A 9,405-nucleotide genomic window follows, 5' to 3' on the forward strand; every position below is an offset into this window, starting at 1 on the left:
AGAGGTGAGCTCTCAGCTTCCTGCTCCTGCCATCATGCCTTTATGCAGAAGCCTCCTTACAGACCCACCCAGAAGACAGGATCAATTACCAGGTACTAAGTCTGGGAAGGGTTTCTTCTTAAGGTCTGAACTACCATCCTCAGAAACATAGAGTCTACACTTGGAACAGTGACAATGAAGAAGAATAGATAAGAAGTACCAGGAGCAAGAGAGGAGCTGAGAAAGGGGTAGAGGGAGGGAAGGAGGGATGGAGGGAGGGAGGGAGAGAGAGAGAGAGAGAGAGAGAGAGAGAGAGAGAGAGAGAGAGAGAGAGAGAGAGAGAAGGTAAGGTTGGGTGACATATGCAGAGAATATTTGGAGGACATGATCAAAATACCTGTATGACAAAACTAATAAAAAGGAGAACAATAAAACAAAATAAATTCTATGTTTTGTTGGGGATGAAAGACAAATACTCAGAAAACAAATTTCTTGCAAGGATTTACCAGCCCTTTGTACACCCAGAGCTTCAGTTCATTCATGTTATCACTGGATACAAAACACACCCCTGGATCATCAGCTGTCTTGGCTGAGAACAAGTCTCTCTATAGAACACTAGGCACCAGGACCCTGCACTTATGCTGGGGAAACATCCACTGAAAATTCCCCTGATGCTTTGCTCTTATCACTTCTATGCTGGCTGAAACGAAACTGGTCATTTTGTTTCATGCAGTCATTCCTGGGGTTTCTGAACTGATATATTTAAATGCGTTCAATTCCTAAGACATACGATGAGGCCACTCTCAACACCGTGCTCATCTTTGTGTGCACACTCCTCCTTCTGTCTGTCACACAGCTGTCAGAATTACTCCTGAGTGTTGTCCTTCCCCTCTGTCACATAGCTGTCAGAATTACACCTGAGTGTTGTCCAGCTGGTCCTGTGAGAAGAGAGCCACTGAGATGGCAACATCTACTTGTGCAAAGGAGCACAGAGCTGAAGAGAAGCCAGCAGAAGTCCATATCCACACTGTAGACCTGGGTGAGTCCTACACATCAGCTGGACGCTGGTTCAGGGCAAATCCAGACAAGATCAACCTGATGCAAGAGGAATGCAGGTCGGTGGGTGATGCTTGCACCTCAGACATTCACGGTCACAAGGGACAGGTGACAGCAAGGGACAGCAACAGAGATTACTGCAATGATCCAGAGTTTCCTCCTTTACTTACCCACATATAGTCTTGTTAAATATAGGAAGCCCATAAGTGAAATGATTTGATCATCTAAGGACCAAAGCAGAAATGACTTCAGATCATTGTGTCACTGTATTTAGTGGCTTGCATGAGGTCTCTTTATCTGGGAATGCAACAGAAACAATTATGTCACAGTCAACAAAACCATAACAAACCCAGGTTCTCTAATAGTAGAATTAATTACTCCATTGGACAATAAGGACCCAATTCTCCTTTCTAATACAGAGGTGGATATTCCAAGGTTCTTCCTCTTGAGACTTATTCTACAACAACCATGATGTAAATCCCATATTCTCAGTTGAATTAGAGAGATGAGATGACATAAAACCATGGCCCTATAGACCAGGCAACAGATTCCTCTCCTTCCTGAGGTAACCACAGACAAGGAACATACACTTAGTTTGTGGAAATTAAAATAATAATGGCATGATTGCCAAGGATGTTAACAAACACACCCAAACACAAGCATACAACATATATGTGAACAAAAGTTTGCTGTGTGTTTTTATTATGTCTCAAAGAATAATCTCTGTGAGTATCAATGCTTATTTAATATATATTTTATCTTTTCAATAATGAGGATAAATTTGAGACCTTGTGAGTGTTACACTCTCCCACTGTGCTATGTCCTCAGTTGAGGTTTGTTATGGTAATTTATAGTATACATTCACTATTCATTGAAATTTATATTAATTCTGCTAAAATTATAAAATGGTATTTTTTATTCAAAACTTCTGATGAATTTATTGTATAATATCTGGTAAGATAGAAAAAAGTGTGAGTATGGAACAAGAGCACAATAAAAATATGTTAAAGCTGTTCAAGTTTTATTACAAATACTAAATGAATGACATTTTAATGAAACCATGCTCACTTTGCTACTTCATTTTCTCTCAGACATTTGCACCATTAACTGCTGTCCCAAAGGCTCCCACACCAGTGCATAAGATATGCAGGGCAAGATGCAAATATGGCCTTTCTCTGCCATGAAAACCAGCCCTGCCCTGACCCTGCAGTTCAGGTAGAGGACTCTAGCCCTGTCTTCCCATTCAGTGATCAGCACTGAAAACAGAACTTTCAACATGGGGTTGGGGCTTCACTGGGTTTTCTTTGTTGTCCTTTTAAAAGGTAGATAACAAGGGATACTGAGTGTATGTTAGACATGAGTGAGACAGACAGTAGACATGTGTGACTGTTTCTTGATCAGGATCCTCTCTGTTTGCAGGTGTATATTGTGAGGTGCAGCTGGTTGAGTCTGGTGGAGGATTGGTGCAGCCTGAGGGGTCATTGAAACTCTCCTGTGCAGCCTCTGGATTCACCTTCAGTGACTATGCCTTGTTTTGGTTCCGCCAGGCTCCAGGGAAGGGTCTTGAATGGGTTGTAAGCATAGACATTGAAAGTTACAATTATGCAACCTATTATGCTGATTGAGTGAAAGACAGATTCACCATCTCCAGAGATGATTCCCAAAGCATGGCCTACCTGCAAATGAACAGTCTTAAAACTGAGGACACAGCCACGTATTACTGTTCAATTGACACAATGTTGTGTCTTCACTATGAGCCCAGACAAAAACTTTCTTTCCAAGTACCCATGACCAGGAGGGAGCGCTCAGAACACATAAAGCCCAGATGTAGACATACTTGATATTTTTCTGTGTTATCTGGACACCATCTCCATCTGATGTTCTTCTGATGATACTCTTTACAATTATAGTCTATAGAAATTGATCATGTCTCTAAAAATAAAAAAGTTCTGTTTTATTTTACTTTCTTAAAACAAATATGTCTCCTGAACAACACACAGAAAGAAAACACCTATTAGGGAAGGAGTGATTTTCTGGGGTCACCAGGATCAGCTGCTGGGGAAGCTCAGGAAACTCAGATAGACTTTTCCCCTCATAGTGAGGTTTGGTCAGACCCTCCACTGGAGCAGTGTTAGAAATTCAGAGGGAACCAAGTGGAAGGGACCAGACTCAGTCACAGTTAAGCACTCTGAGTTGTCCAATCTACTCTGCTCTTCTTGAGGACTGCACATATAAGGCTTAGAAGACAGAGAATTGAAATTTTAGCCAAATTCTTTCCTTTAGTGCATTTCATCATTGTATCTTCTGTTTCTCTGTTCATTTAGATAATTCCATTTATGTCCACTGTGCACTAAATTCAGATCCCAGGCCCACATCTGGAGCAATTTGTTTCTTTTTATTTATTTTGTGTTCTTTAATCATTAATCCTCACACAACATTTTTTTTTGCTAATGAGAGACAGAAAGGGTGTGGCTCTGGATTTGAGCGGAGGTGGGAGGAGCTAGGAGAAGTTGGGGAAGGGAACCTATAATCAGAATATATTGTACAAAACAATGTAATTCAATAAGACAACAAAATGTGAACAGATAAAACTTTTAAAAAATTAAATAGAATTATTGTAGCAAAGATGATTTTCTCTGTTATTTCATTTCACAGAATTTATTTAAAGTTCTATTTCATGTTCATGGCAGAAGTGAGAAGAGAGTTTTGAATTTTACCATTAATCCTTGATTACATATTCGCAGCCTTCCCACTCCTGATACCCTGTCTGCAGTACAATCCTGTCACAGATCACAGATCTGCACCAACACAGCATCACTTCCCAGAGCCCATGGGCTCCATGGGCTTCAGCATGTTGCTGTAGAGCACTTGACTTTGATAAACTGCTGAACCCTAACCAGGATGGAGTTTGGCCCAAGGAATCTCCATAGATTAACATCAGTGAGGTATCTCTGTACTGAACAATGATTACTCAAGTTCCTCTAGAAGATAGTCCCTCCAACAACAAATATGATGTTGTGGGACTAATATGACTAGCATCTTAATAGGAATGCCTTACAATGTGTGTTAATATGTTACAACATTAGCTGAATTAAAAATGCTATTTGAAATATCCCATATAAGCCCAAGAGAAATGATGTCAGAAGACTTCATAAATCATCAGGAGAAACTGGGTTCTGTTCATTCCCACTTGTAATTACAGGGCTCCCAACATGTAAGTATACTGTTAATCTCCAGGGGAAATTGTAGTCTCAGCACATGGATGATCATATCAGTCTACTCATCTAGGCTTAAAGTCTCTGGGGAAGGCAGTGGTTAGAAGATAAGACTGTTGGGTCAATTCACGAGTCTGCTGACAGGTTCTCAGTATTACTGTCTGTCACTCATAGTTCACTCAATATCTGTTAAAAACAACAACTAAACATTGATATGTCCAAATATAAACCTGTTCTGTTTGTGCTTTCTTCATGAGAACATATGTTGATTTTTTTTTTAACCAAAGCAGATTGTCATTTAAAGTATCATAAGTGATTCTGCCATTGTCACAATGTTTAGACCCTGAGGAATTGCTAGGTAACCTAGAGACCTTGTCACTGTTGGTGACTGACAGGGGCCAATTCTCCTTGTCTCTAGGTACTACTTCAGATGTCAACACTTGGTCTGGTGAAGCCCTCAGAGATCTGGTCCTTACCTGCCCTACCCCTGGTTACTCCATCATGCTCTGATACATACTGGTGTTGGGATTGCCCCAGAAAAGATTCTGGACTACTGGGAGAAAGAGGTTATTATGAAGTCACAGAAAACAACTCATTCTTCTTCAGCTTCATCTCCACCTCCAGAAACACATCTAAGGAAGAGTTGTTCTCAAGGCTGACATCTGTGTTAGTAGAGAGACAGCCCTTATTACTGTGATGAAAACATTGAGGAATATCAGTGTCAGGCACAAGATACTTCCTGCAGTGTGCTCAGGAAGAGCACTGGAGTTCATCTCCAGCAGGGGGTGCACAGCACACGGAATTCAGGGTCAGCCCAGGAGCAGGTGCAGAGGGTGGCTAAGGCTTTGCTTCCTTTGGGATTTTGAGCTGTCCCCAAATATAACTGTTTCACTTTAAAAACATAAAAACAAGCGAAGTTGAGTATTGTTCTTTCCTGGTCTGTGAAGAATTGTGTTGCAATTTTGATGTGGGTTGCATTGATTCTGTAGATTGCTTTTGGTAAGATTGCCATTTTCACTATGCTAATCCTTATATCATGATTATGGGAGATCTTTCTATTTTCTGACATCTTCTTCAATTTCTTTCTTTGGAGACTTAAAGTTCTCATCATACAGGTCTTTCACTTGCTTATTTAGAGTTACCCCAAGGTATTTTATATTAGCTGTTGTAAAGGGTGATGTTTCTCTGATTTTTTTCTCAGCTCATTTATCATTTGTATATAGGAAGGCTACTGATTTCTTTGAGTTAATATTGTATCCTGCCACATTACTGAAGATGTTTATTTGGAAAAACAAAAACCTAGGATAGCTCAAAGAATCCTGTTCAACAATTCCACCTCTGGAGGCATCACTACCCCTGAGATCAAGCTCTACTATAGAGCTATAATAATAAAAACAGTTTGGTATTGGTATAAAAACCAACATGTGGATCAATGGAATCGAATTGAAGACCCTGACATTAATCCACACACCTGTGAATACCTGATTTTTGACAAAAAAGCCAAAATTGTACAATGGAAAAAAATGAAAGCATCTTCAACAAATGGTGCTGGCATAACTGGACATCAACATGTAGAAGATTGCCCTCTCTCTTTTTTCATTTACAGTTTTGATTTCTTTGTAAAAAAAAAAATCAGATGTTCATTGGTGTGGGGATCAATGTCAGGATCATCAATATGATTACTTTGATCTACATATTGATTTTTATGCAAATACCAAGATTATTAAAAAATTTTTAATTTTTTTTACAGTTTATTTTATTTTATTTTACAATATAGTTTAATTCTACATATCAACCACGGATTCCCTTGTTCTCTCCTCTCTCAACCCCTCCCCTTCCCCCCAGCACACCGCCCCCCATTTCCACCTCCTCCAGGACAAAGACTCCCCGGAGGATTGAGATCAACCTGGTAGACTCAGTCCAGGCAGGTCCAGTCCCCTCCTCCCAGGCTGAGCCAAGCATCCTTGCATAAGCCCCAGGTTTCAAACAGCCAACTCATGCACTGAGCACAGGACCTGGTCCCACTGCATGGATGCCTCCCAAACAGATCAAGCCAATTAACTGTCTTACCTTTTCAGAGGGCCTGATCCAGTTGGGGGCCCCTCAGCCTTTGGTTCATAGTTCATGTGTTTCCATTCGTTTGGCTATTTGTCCCTGGGCTTTATCCAACCTTAGTCTCAACAATTCTCGCTCATATAAACCCTCCTCTTTCTCACCAATTGGACTCCCAGAGCTCCACCCAGGGCCTGACTGTGGATCTGTGCATCCAGTTCCCTCAGTCATTGTATGGTGTTTCTAGCATGACAATTAGGGTGTTTGGCCACCCTATCACCAGAGTCGGTCAGTTCTGGTTGTCTCTTGACCATTGCCAGCAGTCTATTGTGGGGGCATCTTTGTGGATTTCTGTGGGCCTCTCTAGCACTTTGCTTCTTCCTGTTCTCATGTGGTCTTCATTTACCATGGTCTCCTATTCCTTGTTCTCCCTCTCTGTTCTTGATCCAGCTGGACCCCAGCTCCCACAAGCTCTCTTTCCCTGGACCCTTGCCCTTCATTACCCCCATGCATGTCCAGGCTGTTCATTTAGATCTCATCCATTTCTCTGTCATTGGGCAGTCCCCATCTCTTTCTTGGGGTCCTTTTTTCCAGGTAGCCTCCTTGGTGATGTGAGTAGCAGTCCAGTCATCCTTGTTCCACATCTAGTATCCTCCTATGCATGAGCACATACTATGACTGTCTTTCTGAGTCTGGGTTACCTCACTCAGGATGATTTTTTCAGATCCATGCATTTGCCTGCAAACCTCATGAGGTCATTTTTTTTTCTCTGCTGAGTAGTATTCCATTGTGTATATGTACCACATTTTATTTATCCTTTCTTCATTTGAAGAGCATCTATGTTGTTTCCAGGTTCTGGCTATTACAAACAATGCTGATATAAACATAGCTGAGCAAGTGCCCTTGTGGTATGATTGAGTATTCCTTGGATATATGCCCAAGAGTGGTATAACTGGATCTTGGGGGAGATTGATTCCCAATTTTCTAAGAAAGCGCCATATTGATTTCCAAAGTGGTTGTACAAGCTTGCATTCCCACCAGCAGTGGAGGAGAGTTCCCCTAGTTCCACTTCCTCTCCAGCATAAAGTGTCTTCAGTGTTTTTTATCTTAGCCATTCTGACAGGCATAAGGTGGTATCTCAGAGCTGTTTTGATTTGCATTTCCCTGATAATTAGGGATGTTGAGCAATTCCTTAAATGTCTTTCAGCCATTTGAATTTCCTCTGTTGAGAATTCTCTGTTTAGTTCTATAGTCCATTTCTTAATTGGACTGTTGGGCATTTTGATGTCTAATTTCTTGAGTTCCTTATATATTCTGGATATCAGTCCTCTGTCACCTGTGGGGTTGGTGAAGGCTTTTTCCCATTATGTAGGCTGTCGCTTTGCTTTGTTGACCGTATCCTTTGCTCTACAAAAGCTCCTCAGTTTCAAGAGGTCCCATTGATTGATTGTTTCTCTCAGTGTCTGTGCTACTTGTGTTATATTTAGGAAGTGATCTCCTATGCCAATGCATTCAAGACTACTTCCTACTTTCTCTTCTAGTAGGTTCAGAGTAGTTGGATTTATGTTGAGGTCCTTGATCCACTTGGACTTAAGTTTTGTGCATGGTGACAGATATGGATCTATTTGCAGCCTTCTACACATTGATATCCAGTTATGCCAGCACCATTTGTTGAAGATGCTTTCTTTTTTTCCATTGTACAGTTTTGGCTTCTTTGTCAAAGATTGTATGTTCATAGGTGTGTTGATTAATATCAGAGTCTTCAGTTTGATTCCATTGGTCCACATGTCTGTTTTTATGCCAATACCAAGCTGTTTTTATTACTGTAGCTCTATAGTAGAGATTGAGGTCAGGGATCATGATGCCTCCAGAGGTTGTTTTATTGTACAGGATTCTTTTGGCTAACCTGGGTTTTTTGTTTTTCCATATGAAGTTGAGTATTATTCTTTACAGGTCTGTGAAGTATTGTGTTGGTATTTTGATGGGGATTACATTGAATCTGTAGATTGCTTTTGGTAAGATTGCCATTTTTCTATGTTAATCCTTCCTATCCATGAGCATGGGAGATCTTTCCATTTTCTGACATCTTCTTCAATTTTTTTTTTTCAGGCTCTTAAATTTCTTGTCATATAGGTCCTTTACTTGCTTGGTTAGTGTTACCACAAGGTATTTTATATCATTTGTGGCTATTGTAAAGGGTGATTTATCTCTGATTTCCTTCTCAGCCTGTTTGTCAATTGTATAAAAGAGGGCTACTCATTTTTGGAATTGATCTTGTATCCTGCTATGTTGCTGAAGGCATTAATAAGCTTTATTAGCTCCTGGGTGGAATCTTTGGGGTCACTCAAGTATACTATCATGTCATCTGCAAATAGGGAATGCTTGACTTCTTCCTTTCCAATTTGTATCCCCTTATTCTCCTTATGTTGTCTTATTTCTCTGGCTAAAACTTCAACTACTATATTGAATAAGTAGGAGGAGAGCAGACAGCCTTGCTTTCTTCCTGATTTTAGTGGAATCACTTTGAGTTTCTCCCCATTTAATTTCATGATGGCTGTTGGCTCGGTGTAAATTGCCTTTATTATGTTTAGGTATGTTCCCTGTATTTCTGATTGCTTCAAGATATTTATCATGAAGGGGTGTTGGATTTTGTCAAATGGCTTTTCTGCATCTAGTGAGATGATCATGGGTTTTTTTTCTTTGAGTTTATTTATATGGTGTTTTACATTGACCGACTTTCAAATGTTGAACCACCCTTGCATCCCTGGGATGAAGCCTACTTGATCATGGTGGATAATTGTTTTGATGAGTTCTTGGAGTCTGTTTGCCAGTATTTTATTGAGTATTTTTGCATCAATGTTCATGAGGGAGATCGGTCTGTAGTTCTCTTTCACTATTGTATCCTTGTTTGGTTTAGGAATCAGGGTAATTGTAGCCTCATAGAAGGAGTTTGGTAACGTTCCTTCTGTTTCTATTGTGTGGAATAATTTGAAGAGTATTGGTATTAACTCCTCTTTGAGGGATCTTGTAGAATTCTGTGCTGAAACCATCTGGTCCTGGGCTTTTTTTGGTTGGGAGAATTTTAATGACTCTTTCTATTTCT

General features: G+C 40.3%; 1 long non-coding RNA gene across 1 annotated transcript; it reads right to left on the reverse strand.

Annotated features, from left to right (window-relative positions):
* Positions 1–535: 535 nt before the first annotated feature.
* On the reverse strand, positions 536–4,783 carry LOC119087138. Its single transcript, XR_005090580.1, has 4 exons — positions 4,727–4,783; positions 2,873–2,967; positions 1,206–1,332; positions 536–1,074 (listed from the first exon to the last, which is right to left on the reverse strand). It is a non-coding gene; the product is annotated as an uncharacterized LOC119087138 (long non-coding RNA).
* Positions 4,784–9,405: the final 4,622 nt, after the last annotated feature.

The sequence above is a fragment of the Peromyscus leucopus genome, unplaced genomic scaffold (assembly GCF_004664715.2).
Source record: "Peromyscus leucopus breed LL Stock unplaced genomic scaffold, UCI_PerLeu_2.1 scaffold_1398, whole genome shotgun sequence".
NCBI classification, from domain to species: domain Eukaryota; kingdom Metazoa; phylum Chordata; class Mammalia; order Rodentia; family Cricetidae; genus Peromyscus; species Peromyscus leucopus.